We start from the raw sequence: 20425 nt of genomic DNA, 5'->3' as shown, positions 1-20425 counted from the left end.
GTGCTGACGCCGATGCGCTCCCATCCATCCCCTTGCCCCGTGGTACCAGGTGATTTAATGTTACTGTTTCTTTAACGGCCTCATCGCTGCTCTGGCTACACAGTAGTTGTCTCCTGTGTGACCGTGCCTGGGAAAATCTATTACTGGAGTGCCATTAATCTGAGGCTGCCGCCTCTGGCACTTTCTGACTCTTCTATTTAATGGGCCTGTGCTTCCGGAGCTCTGGAGACATGCTGTTTTCCTCTCTTGATCAGCTTTGTTTAATTATCAAAATATTTGATGCAGAAAATTGACATTAGTTGTGAAGGTTTCTGCCTTCCTCCTCCTCACAGCTTCCCTCCCTGCTTTGTAGTGACATTGAGATCTTCTGCATGTGCCACCTTCACCTTAAAATAGAAAATCGCTTGAGCAATCATTTGCTTGTCCGGGCACAAGCTGCATTAGCAAGCTACAGGTAGAGCTGCTGTAACCCCTCTGCGGTAGCTTGGTGCTGTGCCTCACCCAAGCATGAAGAGAAGAGAGCCCACGGCACAGGTAGTGCTGCTGGACCTTTGTCTCCTTCCTGCAGATGTAAGGGTGCAGCCAGCCAGCACTTCTGGAAAGCTCAAAAGAGGGCAGCCCCATGAATTTCTGTGCCTGTCTTCAAGGTGAGCTCATCAGTAAGCGAAGGCTCAGCAAGGCTCAAAGTCATGGAAATCCCTTAGGAGCCAAGATTTCCCCCCTGGCTTCCTGCTCCTGTCTTCAAAGCAGGAAGCTTTAGGTGTGGCAGGTGTTTCAATTGCCCTAGTGCATTTTGCTTACCCAGTGACGACATTCCTCATTCCAGGACCAGGGATGGGCTCACAAAAAATCAATATTTATAGCTAAAATGGAGATCTAGGGGCAATATGGTTACCATGTACCACTATCTCCACAGGTAGAGAAGGCAAAGTCCTGAGGAAGTCCTCACATTAGCAGAAAGAAAGATATGGTGAGAAGAGAAATCCAAGGTAAATGATTACCATCACTGGAAGCCCTTAGCTGCTGGAGCAGCTGTCCAATGGGAGTGATAGGTTCTATGTGCCTGAAATCTTTAAACTGAGAATGGATGCCATTTTGGAAAATGGACTTTTCCCAAGCACAACTTCCCAGGTTTAGTGCAGAGCGAAGAGGGGAATGTGTCTGGGCTGTGTTACTCTGGTCAGGCCAGAGGAGCTGGTGGGGGCTTTTTGCCATTTGGGTCTTTGCTTCCGCCACACTCTTCTTACCGCTGCCTTGTCACAGGGGAAAGGAGCTTTAAAGAGGGTCCTAAATTAGTGTCCCTCTTTTCACAAGCCATGTCTTTATTTCTGCTGCCTCTCTGTAAAATGCAATGAACAATGAAATGTGAATTGCTGAGATCTGGGGCTACGGCAGACAAAGCATGGGAGCTGTTTATGTAGTGCTGGAGCACGCGAGTACCATTGTTATATTCTTTCTTCGTATGTCTGTCTGTTTGCTCCACTGGACTTTGTTCCTTGGTACTAACATTACTGCTCTCTCTTTCTCCATTACACGTGCTGTACTTTCTTCACAAGACATGCACAGGCTGTAAGGAAGGTGAGTAAAGTACAGATGGGGCCCATAAAAGTTACCCAGCTCACTATTACAGTGACTTTCAACAAGTAAATCACATTCCAGCAATAATTATATTCTCTTTTACCAGCAAAACCTTACATGCTATTGCCACCCTCACAGTGGGGTTAACTGCTGTTTGGTGTTTGTATAGTTTGTTTAGGTCCCCCAGATACATAAATATTTTCAATTCCACTTATTAATTCATACTGAAAGAATTATATTTACTAATTAATTTGTATTAGAAGGCTATCAGAGGAGCTGGAATGGTTGAACAAAGCATTGCACAGTGAAAAAACCAACAACTTTGGACAGTTCTTTGCGGTGAATAAGAAATACGTTGAGGAACACTGAGGAGATGTGTAGGCAAAGGTGCTTCTCAGAAATGTCCCTTTGCTCTGAGCATGTACCTGCCCAATGGGCTGCTTTTGTCTGTATCTTTCCTGCACATGCCCTGTGGATGATACAGAGTTAGGGCCATTACAGCAAAGGTGCATGGGAATCTGAGAGCAAGGTGGGGAGGGCATATTCAAAGGAATGCATGCCAGGGTTTTTTACCAACAGATCTGTGCCTGCAGCTTTGTCTCCCATCCTTTTGGTTGGGGGTGCAAAGATGCAAAATGATAGAGGAAGGATGCATCCAGCCTCCCAGCCTGATACTGTGTAGTGAACAGCCAAACTGTTACCCTGTGGGCTCAGGTTTGGTAGCAAATCTTCCTTAGAGCTCCCATAGTTCTTTAAATAAAGGGGCACATTGTTTCAAGAAAGCCTGACTAGTTAGCTTGCTAGTCCATGGCTGTATACTAATGAAGAAAAAGAAACCAGACTTATGGATTCTCTCCCCCCGCCATTTGCAAGGTTTAATCTTGTGTGGTTTAAATTTTTATTCTTTTACCTCTCTCCTGTGCTGCTTTTATCATAGGAATATTTCTGGTGAAGTCAGTGAAGTTACCTGTGCGTCATTCTTGATTAATCCATTGAAGGCAGCTATGGATCACCCAAGTAAGTAATGAGTGTGCTGCAAGAGAGAATCAAATTCAGACTCTCCTGGTGAATATCCACTGTTAAAAGATCAGTTATAAGCCTCCATGGTGTCTGTGACTCAGAAATGCAAAGCTAGTCTGGTAATAGGTGTTCATTGCATCACAAATTTGGGCATAAGGAAAATGAATAGCTCTAGCTTCATTTATACTGCAAATGAAAATAACCATAAAGATACAAACCACCAAGGTGCAAAATGAATTTTCCAATTCATAAGCACAAGCCACCAGGAGTTAAAACCTCTTGGTTTCTTCCCATAGTGCCTCAGGCAATAGTTTTCATATATATTTCTCCATGGTCAGAAGTCAGAGCAGACCACTGCTATCTAAGACCTTGACTTTTTTTCCCTGACAGTTACAATTATTACAGCCCGGGGGACTCATTTTCTCAGTCTGGCCACCCGCTGACCTAGCCTGCAACCAGAATACACTTTAAACCAAACAAACAGCAGCTCGGCTCCCCTCTCTTCACTCCTCCTCCCCCAGCTCGGGAATATTTTTACACCGTGCCCCTTGCAAAAGGATATTAGCCACTATTGCTGAAGGCACAATCACATTATCAGCACCATTCTCTCTCCCTTTCTCCCTCTCCTCCCCCCAAAGATAAATTTTTTATGTTGCTATTTTCTTCTCTTTTGTATTTGGCATTCGATATTTATGTGATAAACTGCAGAGCTGCTACTAAATGGGCCCTGATACAACTTAATAAATACATAACAGCATCCAGACTGCACTGTATTACTGTGCTGTGTCCTGGGCTGCTAAGGATCCTTGGAGATAATGTCTGCTAAATAAAAGTTATGCCCTAGTACAGGGAAAATAGATATGTATTTATTCCAGAATAATTAATGAAACGAGCTGGCTGATGATCCTGCCTCTCCCTGTTTGTCTTCTGAAGTGCACACATGCTCTGCATTTCTCTCTCATACCAGCAGCCTTGCTGTGTCGGAGCACCTCTATTTCTCTAGATGAATATGTAAGGAATACACAACTAACATTTTCTCTGCTGTTGTCTACTGTTCTAGCCAGGGAAGGTCCACAGGCAAAACCTTGGCATCTGCAGGCTGAACTTTCAGAAAGAAGCCTGTGTTTCGGTGCCCCGCTGAACTGAGGCGGGATTCAGTAAGAGCACAGCGAGATGCAAACACAGGGGCTGGGCCTCACTAAGGAGAGATGAAAGGAGATACAGCAAAAAGTTACAGATAGAAGATCCAATGGAGGTAACTTATTTCCATCTAAAGTGCACAAATGTTATTCTTGTTGTTTAACGCTTGTAAAGTTTTTGCCAAATTTTTAGTATCTTTAATATTTTTATTTTTTAGCAGAAAAGAAAGCAATTTAACCCAGGTAATTGCTAATCATGCAGTATATGAAAGATTCCTCCTACATACCCCAAGCGTTGCCCGAGATTCAGTGAGACTTCCCAGCTGTGCTGGAGTGATGGGAACCATCACGCCCTGTCCTGGAGTGGTCCCATTTGGACCCAGGTTTAGAAGCTGCTCACGAAGAGCAGTTTTTCAGGTGTAGGTACCCAGGCATTTCACTGGCCTTAGCGAAGGCTGGGATGCCTTTCTGTGGGACTAGCATTTCCTCACTCAATTCCTGATAATAAGACTACTCAGAGTCTTAAAAAATTAAGATGGAGATAACCTGTGAGAATTGTACATCTATGATTCACATGAGGTATCATTAGTTCCTACACTACATATACTGGTGTTTTGTATCTTTCCAGGAAGAAAGGAGAAATTATTCCAGAGTTTGTATCAACTGCAGAACAACGTTAAACAAAACACTTCAGCAGTCTCTAAAATCTGTATGTTTTTGAGATGAGCTGTTTTGCCTGTGATAACATAGATGCAGAGGATGTATGCATGCATGAACACACACGGACACCTGTGGAGGTACATTCAGGAATCGTTCCTCTAATCTTCACTCTGCTTTCCCTTGCCAGAATGGCTGGTTTTTCTTTACCAGAGTCTTTTCCAACTGTGTTCTAATTGCTGAAACCGTCAGCATAAAGTACCATCAACCAAAATGAAGTGAGGCAGACTCACACAAGCTGCAGAACTTTGCAACACAAAGCCACTTTACAAAGAGTTTAGCTCTATAGAAACCACAGTGAATGCTAGGAGGAATCCCAGAAAACTTTGCATGATGCTTCAAAATGCACCCCAGGGATCCCGGGCTTGTTACCTCCTGACACCATCTTTCTGTAAAGGAAAAAGCACAGAGCGCTCCGCAGAGCGATTACCCCGGGGTCCTGTGCATTCAGCACTAATATTGCAAACTTTCAGATCTCACAAAGGAGACAACAAGGACCTTTGATTGCCCCTGTTGAAGCTCCTGGTAAGGAGCAGGTCACTTCCCTCCAACCCCTCTGCGCCTCCATGTGTGGATATTTTCATGCCCACTTGACAGGTGACTATTTTACCAGACAGGGTTGTCAGTGCTGCTGGGGGTTATCTGGATTTAGCTGTAGGCAGGAACTGAACCACAATGAGCATTAAAAAAGCTCACTGTTCTTCGTTTGTTTAGAGACAAGCCATCTCAAACTTGTTTGAAGCCTTTTTTATTGAATTCACACTCTTGTGCCAAGCACTGAAAGATTTACTTTGGCTATTGCTGTAAGATGGAAAGCATATGAATGCATGGCTGGCTGCCAGCTATGGGTGAGCAGTGAAAGGTCTGCTACAATGGACGGTTACATGGAACAAATGTGAATGCAGTGGGCAGACGTGACTAAAGAAAGGCTTTGGCATTCAAAGAGCTGCTTGAGGTTTAATCCAGTGACTGAAGTAGGGTCAAGAGATAACACATCTAACCTGCAAAGCTTTTAACTGGGCAGCAGCTGAAAAGTAGTAAGCTACAGGTATACACACATGTCCTCTGAATAACGGCCTCTGCCTCCCCTTGCAGGCTCCAGTTCTTCCACGGGCTCCATCTGCAAAGAGGAAGACCCAGTTGGACGTACCCAGTGCAAGGTACCCCAATTGCTGCTGGATATTTCTTGCAGATGTTGCCATAATTTTGTTGTGGTACAATTTGACATACGACTCCCTGCTGCATCCGAAAGGGCACATTATCTCAATTAATGTTTCACAGCAAACATGGCACTGATAGTATTCATGGGACTAAAGACTATTACCATTTGCATGGTGACTAGCACAAGAATTATGACTATGTGTGTTTTCTGCGGCAAAATTTGCCCTCAGGCTCCCTTTTTTTTTTTTCTTTTTGGCTTGTGACAATGTTCCCTTTTTCTTCCTCCTTCTGTTTTGATTTCTACTTAAAGTTTTATGGCTCTGTCCCCTCCAGGGTGCTATTATCTTGTATGCTAATAGGGCTATGCATATTCTATTAGCGTTGTCAGTGTGAGATAAGAGGCACATTCTGTAAGGAGCACTCAGGGGGTAATAATCACAGCAAGGGGTCTCAATGTTAGTACATTATCAGTCATCTTCACATTTCAGTGGAGCCTGTTTATGCACCTCTTCAGCTGCGCAACTCAGACACTGGAAATTGCTGAATGTTTACGGAAACTGTTGTAGAGGAACATAATGGGATTTGAGATTGACTTGATAAAGGAGCCTTCTCCCTTGTTGCTTCCAGATACACGATGTTTGTAACTGTATGCAATAAGTAGGATAATATGTTATATGGCAGTTAGCAGCTAAAATCAGGCTCAGATCTGTATTTCAAGCAATAGAGCAGCTATCTAGGAAAGGATTTTGGAAGGGTGCACACCAGCAGTGCTTCCTCACACGTTTCTCTTCCTCGCTTTTTACAGGGTGACACATAAATGCACACACCTGGTTCACATCAGGAGGAAGACTGAAATTTTTACACCCTTTAGTCTTGAACTTGAATGATTAGAAGTAAGTAGGCCCATAGGAAGAAAATTGGTGACAGCATGTGAAGGGCAAATGAGTAACTATTTGCAACACTCTTTGCTAGCTAAATAACATTCCTTGGTTGCAGCAACGGGCAATGGTGTGTGAAATAGGTGTCATGCGAATGTTCAGCTGTTGATGATGCCCTGGGCTGGTGAGGCAGAGGGGGTTCTGTTGATGGGCACAACTGTTGTTTCTCCCACTTCACTTGTGTTCCCACTAAGATTCGTGAAGGGGTGGTAATGCTGCAGTCTGACACTGCAGCCATCCTGGGGCAGCGTCAGTACGCCTACTGGCAAGAGCTCATCTAGGAGAAGGTTCTTTCTCCTCCTTCAACTGTGGCACTTCTTGAACTGGTAACCAGCAAGTCTATAATTTACAAAACAATTTGGAGAAATTTGGTCTTTTTTTTCTACTTTTCTGACATCACAGTTTGAGGGAACCTTTCACAGTGTTGGATTTTTCAGTGGCACTTGTAGGAGAAAAGGTAAAGCACAGTGCTAGCTCTTTGTATGGTCTGTTAGAAATATATGTACATAAATGGCATTTTAATAGGGTTGCTGTATATTTCTCAGCAATTTAGTTACTTCTGTTCCAGCAGTAGTAGCATATTTACGTGCTGTTTGACACCTGGATTATAATGGGACTCAAGTGTTATCATTTAGTCGAGCTAAGGATGGAAAGAAAAAAGGCGGATTTTGTGCATTTTTTGGAAAGGTGGAATCCACAATTAGGCCTAAAATCAGGGACTTTGTAAAGTTCAGTGCCTAATTTTGCAGCCCATGGGAAAAGAACCTAATGGGGAATGACAAAAAATACAGAGACGAGGAACTAATCTCATCTTTAGAATGAACAAACAATTTCTGGAGACAGAAAACTTTTAGCGTTCCTACAGCAAAGCTTCCTTTCTACAAATAGAAAACTAAACGCTCTGCCACAGGCAAAACCTTTAGGAGAGCCTTAAAGTGTCGCTCAGTATAGATATGTAAATTCCTAAACGCATAGGTGCCCCCTTAGATGATCTAAGCTTAATTCCTGGGCAGTGGCAGCTCTGTGCCTGCTACAGACGAACAGTCGCAACAAGGAGAAAAGAAGGGGCTATGTTTTGGATCACTTCTGTAGTACTTAAGATTACACATGGATACAAACACTCCTTACTTTAAAAATATTTGTCCTTGACATTTCCAGACACATGGCTCACACCAAATGTATGCAGCTCCATCTCCTGAGGGTCTTGAGATTAAAACCCCTGCTTTCTCACCTTGTGATCTGGCATTAATAGCTGATAGAAAAATCACATACATGACTGACATCTTCCTAGAAATGTGAGACTGTGGAATTAATGAATGCCATGCAGGAAAGCAGGGGTCAGTTTGGAAATAGGATTTGTGTTGCCAGCCATCCAGTCATGAACTGGACAATCTGCCGTTCATTTCTTTGCTTTAGCATTGAGGAAAATTGGTCTGGAGAATAAGGCAGTCAGGAAATAAGCAGCTGTGTTTCTTTGGCCACTGGAGGTTGATGGACTTCATAACTTGCGGAAATCAGGCTGGCTTGTGTTATACAGAAGAGCTGTTAGTGCATTCTTTATGACTGCTGAGTTCTTTTATCCTGCTGTTATCTGCAGGATAAATATGCAGATCTAGAGGCTGAGGTGGCTCGAGGGACTGATGGTCAGACACCGTGGTGAGGTCAGTGGTGCTGTGGTGTTGGACAGTTGAGCTTCCAACCTCTGGGTGCTGAATGGAACGTCAGGGGAAGGGTGTCTGAGCCCTGTTTGTGGGACACGGGTATCTCCAGCCCGAAAGTTCATCAGCTGATTGAGACAGCTGGAGAGAAGGGGCCATGGAAAACTCTTCTGTGTGATTTGAAACTACTTTCAGCAGGGCAGTACAGGAGATGGGCCTTATCCTGATATTGAGAGAGCTCCCGTTGCCGCAGCAGCAGGGCTGATGTTTTTGTTGCCTTTTTTCTGCTTCCTCTGCTGCATCTGCCTCCAGTTTAGTTAACACTGGTCTTAGCCTGGCCATGATGAAATTACATTAACATGCTGAAGTCATATTATTCATCAGTGAAACAGCTCAATACCTGTACGACTGTTTGTGCCAGCATGGCTCTAACTTGCTAGCAGTTCTGTGCAGCTAGTGAGGATCTCAGTGAGAAACTGCACTTTTCAGCGAACACAGAAGAAAACACAAAGAAACAACATCTTTCTGTGTATTTTTAGTGTGAGGTAAAAACTTGGAAGCACTTTCTTCGGGGAAGATAGATTTCCTTTTCCCTTTCACATCTTTCCATTCTTCTGCTCCCTCTCTTTATTCAAAAGCAAATGAAAAAGTAAAATAAAAAAGAGGATAGATACAAAGGGAGCTGGAAGAGAATGTTCTTGCTAAAGAAAAGGAATATTTGAAGAAAACCACAAAAATGCTGCAAACATTTTATTTGAAATGACAAGCCATTCCTCATTGTTCTGTCAAGGTAGCTCCCGCTCCCTCTTAGCTCTGCTGCAATCATTGTTGTTGCTTCTGGGTGCACACTGGTTATTTTGGCTTCCACAGTGAAAATGCAGAACTCTTGAGTCTGTCAAGTAAACCAGAAAACAAATGGAAAAAGGGGAGGAATGTCACCATCTTCTTTTGCTGCTCTTTATAGATCTCATCAGAAAAACCCGTGCCCTAGTCCCTTTCTGCATCCACATTATCCGTCTGCACTGAATGGCATCCGTCTGAGCAAGGGTTAAACTTGGGCTCCATCTAACTGGCCTCCTCACTCTAGGTGTGTTTGAAGGAAGGTTTAATTTCATCAAGAGTGGGTTATGTTCAGCTAAAGCAATCACTGTAAATAGACTTTCTTTTTAAAGGGCCGTAATAACTGCATTTGTAGGAACTAAAGGGATAAAACTGGTAAGAGACCCGAAGCCGTATCTATCGAATGTTTTCTGCCAGTTCATTATTGCTTCAAAGCAGCTTCTGGAAAAATAAATCCCAAAGCATCCTGTTTACCTCAGTCTGTGGGATCTATAGGTGATATATGAGAAAAGCACTGTGCTACCAGCGCACTGCAGACAGCCTCATCCGGTCGGGATTGTCAAACTCCTCACAGAGACTGCACAGGTAATAACCAGGGGCCCAAACCCACCCGCCGCCGAGAGCTGGGCAGCAGCCCTGATGCTGGAAGACACGACGGGACCCACATTCACTTACATGTCTGAGAGCCATCCCATTTCCATCAGTGAGCACATGAACATTGCACGGGGAGAAATGTGGAAGCAATTACTTTAAGAGCCGTCTTTTGGGCAATTCCCAAAGAGACATCAGACCCTGTATTTATGAAGCCTATTGCATCGGGCCCTAATGAAGCAATTAAGCAAAGGGTCCTCTGTGTTTGATCTAAATGTGGTAATTTTTACAAAAACATCGCCGAGTGATAGATACCCATAACTCAGGGTCCTTAATTGTACTTAATTTGTTTGGAATACGAATGTGCATTTAATTAAGCCAGGGCTTTGCCCACATGTTTAAAGAAGGGCTGTCAAGGAAAATTAAGACCCAGTTTGTTTTCAAAGTTACTGGTTTTTATCAGGGCAGGACAGCGATCTTCGAACAGAAGGTTACAGATAATTAGGCAGAGACCTCAAGCCAAAAAAAAAAGGCAGAGACACTGTACAGCTGAGAAAGCAGGAAGAAAAACTCCTTGATGAAGAAACATAAGAATCGCTGTTCACATAGTCAAGTCATGCATGGCTAGGATTTGGTAAATGTGACCTCTTGCTTGAAATGTGTTTTGTGTTCCTCAACTCCAGCATCGCCGGTGGAGACTGGCCGTGCTTGATGGCAGAAGCAGCTGCTCCAGGACCACTGAACACGGAGAACTGATGGCATCTCCATCAACCAGCAGTAACACGGAAAGGGCAAAAACCATTTTTCTTGTTCGCTTGGATTTACCCAGTCTAAAGCATTGCCTCTGAAAGCTGGGTTTAAAAGTGTCTCTTTCCCCAGCACAGAAATACAGTAGGTGCTTGTCATCCTCTCAGGAAGAATCTTAGTCTGATGCATGGAAGGGGAGTGTAGTCGTGGATGAGCAGTGCTTTTGACTTGCTGGTGCTGTTACGGAAAGGAGCACAGTGCACTTTTTCATGCACAGAAATATTTCATATAGAAGTGACATACAGGGAGGAAAGCATGGAAACAAAAATGTTGAGACAACTGTGGGTTTAAATCTATTTTTCATTCTTCTATAGTGAAAAAGTAGAGTGCAGTCAGAAATTAATAATGCTTCAACACACATGAAGAAAAGGCAGTTTTTGATATTGAAAAATTAGTTTCTCAGCACAATAGCAAACAAAGTCCATGTGTGGACACTGTAACCTCCACTCTCTGAGGCTCTTCAAGAATCACATGCTGGTTATCAGTTTCTCAACACTGTCATTCTTAATGTCATGGTGAGGCATTTATGTCAAGAGATCTTTACTGTGGAAATAGTGCAGTTTACTGTGGAAACTTGCAGCCTAAATAGGTTACGTGGCCAACAAAGCAAGCTGTGCACACATCATCAGTGAGCGCTCAACTGTCACAGGGAGAGCAGCTCCTCTGCAGCAAGGTGCTGCATCTGTAACCAAGCTGAAAATTGATCCCAGATTCCCTACACTGAGGGAATGTAGGGTCTGAATTGTGAAAATCATTTTTTCTTGAGTGTTTTGATGGGCTACTGTGCTGCTGACAGCTGCAGTGGCTCTCAATTGTGGGTCACGAAACGTGTGGAGAATCAGGAGATGTTTAAACAAATAACTAAAACTCTACCTGGTGTTATGTCCTGTTTGTGGATCTGCCTTGAGCCGTTTTGCAGCCCCCAGAAGCTGGCACCTCGCTGTGAGATGGTACCTGGCCTCCTCTGCTTGGGTGGCTCAATTTAAAACTTGGCAAAATACCCAGAACAGCATCAGCCCTAATTTAGTATAAAATTAGTCGAATTAAAATAAACAGAATAAAATAAAATAAATGCTGTGGCACGAGAGCTCTCTTGGCTGGATGGCTGCCTGCCTCCCAGAGCCTGGTGCGTGCTGTCACTCGCGCCTTAGGAGCAATGTACCGCACAGAAGGACCCTGCGAGCCCTTCACCAGGGTGCTCCTGGCTCTCAGCGTTACAGGCGTGTGAAAGTTTGGAGTCTCCAGAATAAGGTGCAGGAGGAGAAGGATGCTGTGGGAGAGCACAAGGGTGCTAAGTGCTAACAGGGAGGCAAAACAAAGGCAGGGAGATGCTGAACTGCACCTGATCCGGGGGTGCATCACACATTCAAAGCTCCAAGGAGGAGGTCTCTTTTTTGCTGTATCTGCTAAGCACATTGAACCAGTTTGCACAGGCAGGCCCAGATCACAGTCCTTCCCCTGGTAAACGAGTGTGTCAGCTGTTTCACCTCTTACTGGAGTTTACAGTTTTTGCAGCAATAACAGAGAATTTGAAAGGACATCAGAGGTGGATTTACAGGGCTCCTGGGAAATCAACTGCTTCCTGTTTCAGCCGCTTCTTCATCATAACTTGCTTTCTCAGTCACTGAATGATGTTCTGTTCATCTCGGTGGGCAGTGATCACCATCAAATGCATAGCTGGGTTGAACCTCAATTTGTGGAATAACCTTTTTTGTCTTTTCAGCAAGTCCAACACAGTAAACTTTGGGCAGAGGTCTACTGACCAAGTGCGTAATTGTGTTCCAATGCATCCTGTGTATAATGCAGATAAAAACCCTTCAGTGAATAATTCATTTTGCCTCCACTCATTTTGAATTAGCCTATTCACGTATGTATCCTTTCCAGTCTGCCTGTCTCTGTGTATGCATGTATTTATATAGCAATGTTGTCATTCGCAGGTACTTAGATATCAAAGCAACATAGTTACTACTCCTGCATATGTTCCTGACTAGTCTGTGTGATTGCATGTGTATAAGGAAGCATTGTATAGTGTACCATAACATTTGATTTGATTTGAAGATGAAACGTGACATGTTGTATTTGCTGCTGTGATGGCTATCTAGGATTAATATTACAAAACTTGTAAATGAGGGTAATTTATGGCTATAAATAACAGAGCAAGTATTTTGGGCTATTCAGTGTTCAAATGCAAGTTTTCTGCAATGACGTATATTGCCAAAGATCAAATGATATACTGACAACTTTACCTTACCTTTACCGACAGGTTTATCTGAAAAGCAGAGGGAAGGAGCCTGTCTTCTGATGGGATCAGATTTGTCAGAGAAGTTCTGAGAAGCACCTGAAATTTGCATGGGCATCTGATACTGTAGCTGATGGCATTGGTGCAGACTGAAGAGTGTCCGAAACAGAAGCAGGGAGTACAGCCCCTTGGACTGGAGGAATCCAGATTAAAACATCCAGGTTTGCATCCAGGTAGCTCTGGTCTGGGTCTGGAATATGTGCCATTCACATTTAAAACCTTTTGCTCAGTGTTGGTGCTTGATATATGGTTGGGGAGGGCAAGGCACTGTGACAGCCAGAGGAACTGACTGAATGGCCAAGGGTTTATGGAAATTCCACTGGGAATCTATTCACTGTGAGTTCTTCTGCCTTGCACAGCCAACAAGTTGTGATCATGCAGCTCCATCACGGCTGGCAGGGCAGATGGTTTATCTTTGGCTGCCAGGGAGTTCCTGCTCTGCAGAGAAGCACACACTTGATTTGACTCCTTTTCAGTTTCCAGTCCATTACAAGTGACAGAGCTGATACAGAGCCTGTCTGTCAGCGTCGTCCCTGGAGGGGCAAATCTTCATCCCTTCCTGACTCATACCACAACTGTCTGCTCGTGCTTTTTCAGATCCTGCTGAGCTCCAGGTGAGGAAGAACTCCACTGGGAGCTGGATCAGAGCTTCCCAGCCCTGCCAAGCCCTGTCCCACACACCCCTCCTGGCACTTCACAGGGAATGGCAGCTCTAGAACAAACCTCTTCCCAAGTGGGGATATCTGTGCTTAAAATAAATCACTGCCTATCATTCGCTGAGTGGGTCAGAAGGGGACTTGTAAGTCTGTGAGCAGCTCAAACCCACTGCTTGGGAAAGAAATGCCACAGCAGAGTGCTGCTCTGGATCCATCACCCATGGAAAAAATAAAACTAAGGAGGCAGAAGTCTGACAGCTGTGGCCAGTTGTGAACTCTTGTGTGCAGTCACATCCTGGGCATACAGAGCTCCTCTCACTTCCAGAAAGTGCACATCCATAAACCACCCTCTCGGTGGGAACTGCTATTCCCATTTTGCAGCAGGGAAAGGAAAGGGCAGATCTGCACAGAATTTGTCTGCGTTCAACGGGGACCTTGCAGGCTAATCCAAGGGGATGTGAGTTGTAAAGTCTGTTCCTTGTCCATGGCCAGCAGGGATCCTGCAGGAGAACATGGGGGCCTTGATCTGAACAGCTATAACTGAAATAGCAGATCCAGATTTCATTGTTGATAGATAAGTATGCTGTTCACTAGTCTGAAGAGCAGACTAGTGTCTGATTTTCCTTTTCCTTCTCCTTTCTAATTTGAGCTGACCTGCTGTACCTTTGCCAGAGTCCCAGTGTTACCTTCCAATGCCCATTTATGACGACTAAAGACAAGATGCACATATACACACATATATATACATGAGTGTGTATATGTATTTGTTTATGTATTCTCCCGTATCACACTGGAGTGAGCTTCCTTTTCTCTGGCTCCACAATACCCTCTTTTTCCCTTATTATATCAATTTTAACTCTGTTTGTTACAGGTTTGTGTCTGATATGCCAAAAATTATTTGTTCTAGGGTTAATCCCTAACCCCCAGCAATACCACTGGGAAAGCTGTGTGACAGACTTGAAATAGTTACTACTTAGAGCAAGCAGCCTTTTCAAGTCATAGAGATCTTTATTTATAATTCACAGATTGGGGAAACTGGAGCAACAATTTCTACAGTATAATACATTACCCTGCTCTAGTTCTGTCTGACAGACCTGTGCTAATTACTCTGTGTGGTTTTGATAGAGAGCCAAGAATGGGTTGTAGAAAAATGTGTATCACTAAAACTTCGGTCCCCAAAGTCAAAAGTAAAACAAACAGTGAGAGATCATTATCTGAAGCAGACCCTTACTCGCTGTGTACAGAAAAAAAGTCATTGCCATGTTTTGTGTTTTTTTCCTTTAGACCCAAGGAGTATTTCTGTCTGTATTTGGAAATACCATGAGTTTGTACAGGGAGGGCAGACAGTGCATTCTGCTCTATCCTCCTTTTCTTCTCTGGAAGGCTGTAGCTGGCTCTAGCGTGGACTCTTTGTGTGGCCTTCAGCAAGTCACTTAACCTTCCTGTGCATCAGTTTACTCCTTTGTAGAGGAGTATTATAATAATAGACACCCCTTGGGGACTCGTCCAGATTTAAATAATTAATTTTGGTAAAGCAGAGTGTGAGCCTCAGCTTAAAGGTGCTAAATAAAGGCAATATATTAATATTGCTTCCTCCAGCTCCTTATAGAAAGAGCAAAGCCAGAGCCTGGGAAGTGTTGGATTTAAAGTTGGGAGTTACTGTTACAGTGTTCAGCGTATATTTTCAGTTCTGTGGTCCCAATTCAGCAGAGCTCTTAAATCCATTCTTAATGTTAGAAAGACCCATTATTTCCCACAGATAAGGCTCCCAGTCTGAAAAGCTTTTTGATTTAGGCCCTGTAAGAGCAGTGATAGAAGGATCCACTGTGGGTGTCTGTATCCATGTGTGTTTATCCTTTTGCATTTATGATTTCAGCAAGAGCATCACTGCTGCAAGAATACAACCAGGAAGTCTCATAAGGCTTGCAAAATTCATCCGGGATGCAAATCAATAAATGTAACAGGAGAGAAACTACAAGCTGTGCATTTCCATGGAGGCTGAGGTTTTGTGGGATGGATGGATAGACGCTGCTGAGCATGACCTAATGCCGCAGGAGGAAAAAAGCAACCACAGACCTCAGCATCTGAACAGTATGAATATTGAACCAGAGGTCCTTTGAGTAATTGTCCTTTCTTCACTCCAGGGGTGAAAAGGGTACATTAGACATTCACTAGCAGCAAATGGCACCTGACATCTCTTTAAGTGAAAGTCAGCTTGGAATTTTTTTAATGGCCAAGCATAAATCTTTTAAATTATAAATCAATAAATAGTTAATTCAATAATAGGAATCTTTTAAATATTTAATGAGTCATATGCAGAATGGCTCTGTAGCTGGATGTTGATGGAACTGTGTCAAAGGAATTTGAATCAAACTTTTCTAAACTCCCCATATTAAAATAGTTATTGATTCAAACATAAACTATGAGGACTGTTGCAAAAGTGAGGGGGGGTGCAGGGCTTTAGCATGCATACATTCTCATCTGAGAAAATGTGGAACTAGCAGCTTATGTTTAATGATGTATTCTTGAGCTTTTCAGGTTGTATTAATGTTCCCACTACAAAAATGAGACCTTATGCAGACAAGATTTCGTGTGTGCATATTCATTAAAATCCTGCTTTAATGGCAGCTGTGCTCTTAAATAAAGGCTGTGGCAGCCTGCCTCTCATTAAAGGGTTCTGCTAACCAGCATTGACATTGATATCCTGAACTATCTCCATCTGAAGCAGCCCAGAAGTTTAGATTTATTTACCAGGGTTTGCAAGTGAATGGCAGTGGGAGTTGTTTCTGTATACGCTAGAAATGAATTTGTTCCTTTATCATTTCCTCTGAGGTGATCTGCAGTCAATGTTCACTCATTAACTATGTGCTGCTGTAAGTCAGCACTCTTCTTAATTCCCCTAAATTGGAGGCATTTTGTGTTTAATCCTCAGACCACATTCAGTGCAATGTTATTCCGTAGCAGATGTGGCATCTTCAAGTTTTGTACAGTCTAAGCTTTACTTTCAGAATCATTACCGAGCTCTCTTGATCCCTTTTCAGGTAAAATGGTGGAAAAGATGTGTTGAGAACAGGATGTAGGAGTTGCTTCGGGGGGGAAATACAGCAAACCAGGCAAGGAAGGCACAAAGAGGGAGAAGAAAGGAAGAGGTGGTCTGGGAGACAAGCTGAGATTGGGTTTTGCAGTGTTGCTGAATGACTAGTAAGTTTGCTCTGGGTATTCAGTGTATGTATCTCAGTGTATTCAGTGCCATGTATTTCAGAAAGAGGTCCTGGTATTTGAGGAACAAGAAAGGCTTTAATGCAAGGCATGTTCACCACTTCATGCAAATATAATTGGTGTCCCCACACTCCCTTACCAAAGATAGAAATGAAGGTATTTGATGTTGCCTCCTAAAATAATGAAACGTGATCAGAAACTCCTTATCATAACAGCTCATCACACGCATTCTACAGATGCTAAAGCTGTTTGCATTCTGAGGAGGCAAAGCCTGACTGCTCAGAATTAGCAGAATTTTTGTAGTCAAAACTAGCCAAAACCCAGCTTCAGCATCACCTGAAGCAGGACCCATGGCTTGCCTCTATGCATGCATCTGTAATCAATTGTAGTTGGTTCAATACTTGTAGCAGATTAGAGTTGCATTTGTATTCCGCACACCTCTGCCTTCCCTTGCTGTGTGTATATATATCTCCAGAAAAGCTGCCTGCATATCCTTGGGTTTTTTTCTCCCCGGGATGACAGATACTGTAACAATGACAGTAGATTAATATCTCCTTAATCAGCCAAATGAACATGACATACAAGGGTGACAGTTCAATTTGCTGCTAACAGATTGTGCCTATCAGAGCCCTTCCATTCCAACTGATGTTTATTTCTGGAAGAGATCATACGGTTCTGGGAGGACCCCAGCTTCCCACCAGCTCATAGACACCCATTAAATACATCAAGTACCACGAAGGTGTTACTCACCCGCCTGTCAGGACACTAGCTGCTTGGGAAATGAAATGAGCCTTGACACATGCAATGGAGAAACACTGTCACTTAGCTGGGCGAGGCGGCGGCATGTATTATTGACTGCACGCTGCTGCAGGTCCCTCTCTTTATTGCTGCTTGGGTTTTTTGTGCTTGTGAACTGTTCGGGGTTGAAACATGGATCAGAGACTGAGTCTGTCTCCTGGGGAGATACATGAAGAAATGAAATGGGGAGGAAGTGCAGGAGGGGTGGTGGTTTGGGTAGTAGCGATACGTTAAATCTCAGTCCCAGAACTGGCTGTGCTTTGAGCTTGTTTGCAGGTGGGATTTCAGGAGGATCTAGTTTCTAATTCTGAAATTCAATCTGCAGGGTCTAATTCAAATCTTTCTTTTCCTGCTTCCTGCGGTACTTCAAATGAAGTAACTCCAGATACTGTACAAAGGGATGGCAAGTCCTTCCAAAGGGCAGTCCCTGCTCCTCCCCAGGCTCAGCCAGGCTCCGTTCTGTGCAGGCTTGGAACATAACACCTAAGGTGGGTACCTTCAGCACTTAGAGGTCTGATCCTGCAGCCCTTGCTGCTCCTGTAACCGGACAGGAGAGTTTTCCTTTGCTGGATGAACCCCACTGGTTTATTTTCATCTGTCTGCTTTTGTTTAGGCACCCTTACCAGGCCCTTCCCACATATAGGAAACTGCTTAATTCTGCAGTTCCACCCAAATACATAGATCACACTTACAGAGCTCTGCATATCCCATCCACAGACAGGGATTGCTCCAGAACCTACCACAGACTCATGGCATCACTCTCTGGTTTTCTTATGGAAATCTTTTGCACAGCTCCCAGCAGTTTGCTTTACAGAAGACAAGAGAGGTGCTTATTTTTGAAAGATAAAATGCAGTAGTTTCAGTGGAAAGGTTTCCAAGTCAAAACTGACAATATATTACCAAAACAATGGCATTAAGATATCCATATGATTGTAATTATGAAACTAAATCCTTCCAAAGGAGGGCTCTGTCATTCCCTATACTTGTTACAATTGCTGTTATACAAATGTGTTCATTATTTTTATCATTTTTTTCCTTCTTATTACAGGTTTTGTCATAAGAATAACTCATCAAGGTTTTATGACTAATAAATTCTCTAAATTACAGTCCAAGGATGCATTACTTTAATTTTTTCCTCCATATTCTGTTTTTAATTGCCAGGCTATTTCCCACTTGCCTTTCTTAATGACTCGTTAGGCTTAAGGGGAAAGAACAGAATTGAGTCCACCTAAGACCTTGCATCAAGTTTTGGACACCTCACAAGGGAAGTGATGCATTAGGGGGAGGAAAAATGTGACTTGTGTCTTGAGAGAAGACTTCAGATTTCAAGTATTAAGGATACTCAAAAGAAAATACAGATTCTTCAGAAAGCCCCAGGTGAGGCGTTGTTTATTAAAGTGATTTCAGCAATTATTTCCAATAAGAAACACATTGAAGATGTTTGTGATTTTTGTAAGATACAGGTATCTGAAAAATCTTTTTCTGTGTAAATAGGCCTCCTGGGATCGTTTCAGAATTCTGGAGATTGAATTTAGACGTGTCCTTAGAAACCTTGTGAAATCAGGACTGAAGAGAATAAAAGGTGATGGTTTTGGTTACAAATTCCTTCTGTGAGCTGCTTGCATTGCTGCCTGGTGCCTGCAAGTGTGGTGTGAATGAGTGGGCATGAGGGCAGGCAGGCAGCCACATCTACAGGGCTCCTGCTGGGCCCCTGCACTGCAATAAAAGCAAACATTAGCCATTTTGAGTTTGCTAAACCCACGGCCCATTCCAGCGCTGCCCCTTGCTATCAGAAGGGGTCTCCAGGATACTTACCATGGTACCTGTGTAAGAAAATGGGCCCATAAAAGTACCTTTTCAGATGCTCCAGCAAGATTGCCCCATCCCTGGCAGTGTTCAAGGCCAGGTTGGACACAGGGGCTTGGAGCAACCTGCTCTAGTGGAAGGTGTCCCTGCCCATGGCAGGGGGTTGGAACTGGGTGAGCTTTGAGGTCCCTTCCACCCAAACCAGTCTGGGATTCTGTGGTTTGCTATAATTCTATGATTTGGCTGTGCCGGGCCTTCTGCAGGCGCAAAGTTTGTCTGTAGGGTCATGGCAAGGGCCCTTCTTGTGCTACGTGTGGGCTACACAGCACGGGCTCGATGGAGGGGCTCAGCTGAGAGGTTATCGGCCCTGATGGTGCTAGTAGTTTAAAATGTTTTAGGAAGAGCTAAAGAGCAAGTTAAAAAACATTGACTTCATGCTAACAAAAGCAGAAAAAGGAGTTTCACACTTGTGCCTACCCTAAAAATCTCTCTAGAGGGAGGCAGAGAGCCATTTCTCCAGGAAGATTCCCTAGTTTATGTGTGCAGCACAATCAGCAGCAACAAAAAAGCTCTCTTTGTCAAGTGTGTTTCAGGTGGCAGCGCAGGTTATGCTAGTGGCAAAGTCCTTAAATATTCACCTCCATCACTGGCCCAGCAGGATTTTGCTCTTGCAAAAGCCGTACAGCACTTTCCCTGCAATTGCAGCTCTCCAATTGTAGCCCTTCTAGTGCAGAACCAGGGGGTGCTTGAGGAAACTGGCTCTGAATTGGGCTCTGGCTAATCAAGACTAGAACTCCTAACAAAGTAGTCCAGTCCTCACGCCTGTGCTTCCAGGATGGTGGCTAATTATTTCACCAGTGTGAGGATTATTTAAATGCACTTCCCAATATGTTTCCTTCCTCTGCTGACCGCGAGCACTTTGCTACGAGTATCTTCTCGTGCGTATTCAGTGATTCCACCAGCTGCTTACTTGGGCTTCATTCACAAAATCCCCAATTTTGATCATTGCACCGTGTGCTCAATGTGGGATAAAATCCTGCCTCACTGGAGCTGATGAAAAACTCCTTGTCGGCTTCAGGCCAGGCTTGCAGAAAATCTTCTCTTCTGCTAGAAGAGTTTTGGGTTATTCTCAAGCCCTAACCTGGCACAACAACCTGGTTACTAAATAGATTCTGCTTAGTGTCCAAACTTTAGACTT

At 43.6% G+C, this 20425-nt stretch overlaps 1 long non-coding RNA gene across 1 annotated transcript; it reads left to right on the top strand.

Annotated features, from left to right (window-relative positions):
- Positions 1 to 17710: 17710 nt before the first annotated feature.
- On the top strand, positions 17711 to 19000 carry LOC115617362. Its single transcript, XR_003994581.1, has 3 exons — positions 17711 to 17909; positions 18583 to 18798; positions 18916 to 19000. It is a non-coding gene; the product is annotated as an uncharacterized LOC115617362 (long non-coding RNA).
- The last annotated feature ends 1425 nt before the right edge of the window (positions 19001 to 20425 follow it).

The sequence above is a fragment of the Strigops habroptila genome, chromosome 16 (genome assembly GCF_004027225.2).
Source record: "Strigops habroptila isolate Jane chromosome 16, bStrHab1.2.pri, whole genome shotgun sequence".
NCBI lineage: Eukaryota > Metazoa > Chordata > Aves > Psittaciformes > Psittacidae > Strigops > Strigops habroptila.
This window is presented reverse-complemented; position numbering and strand designations above follow the sequence as displayed.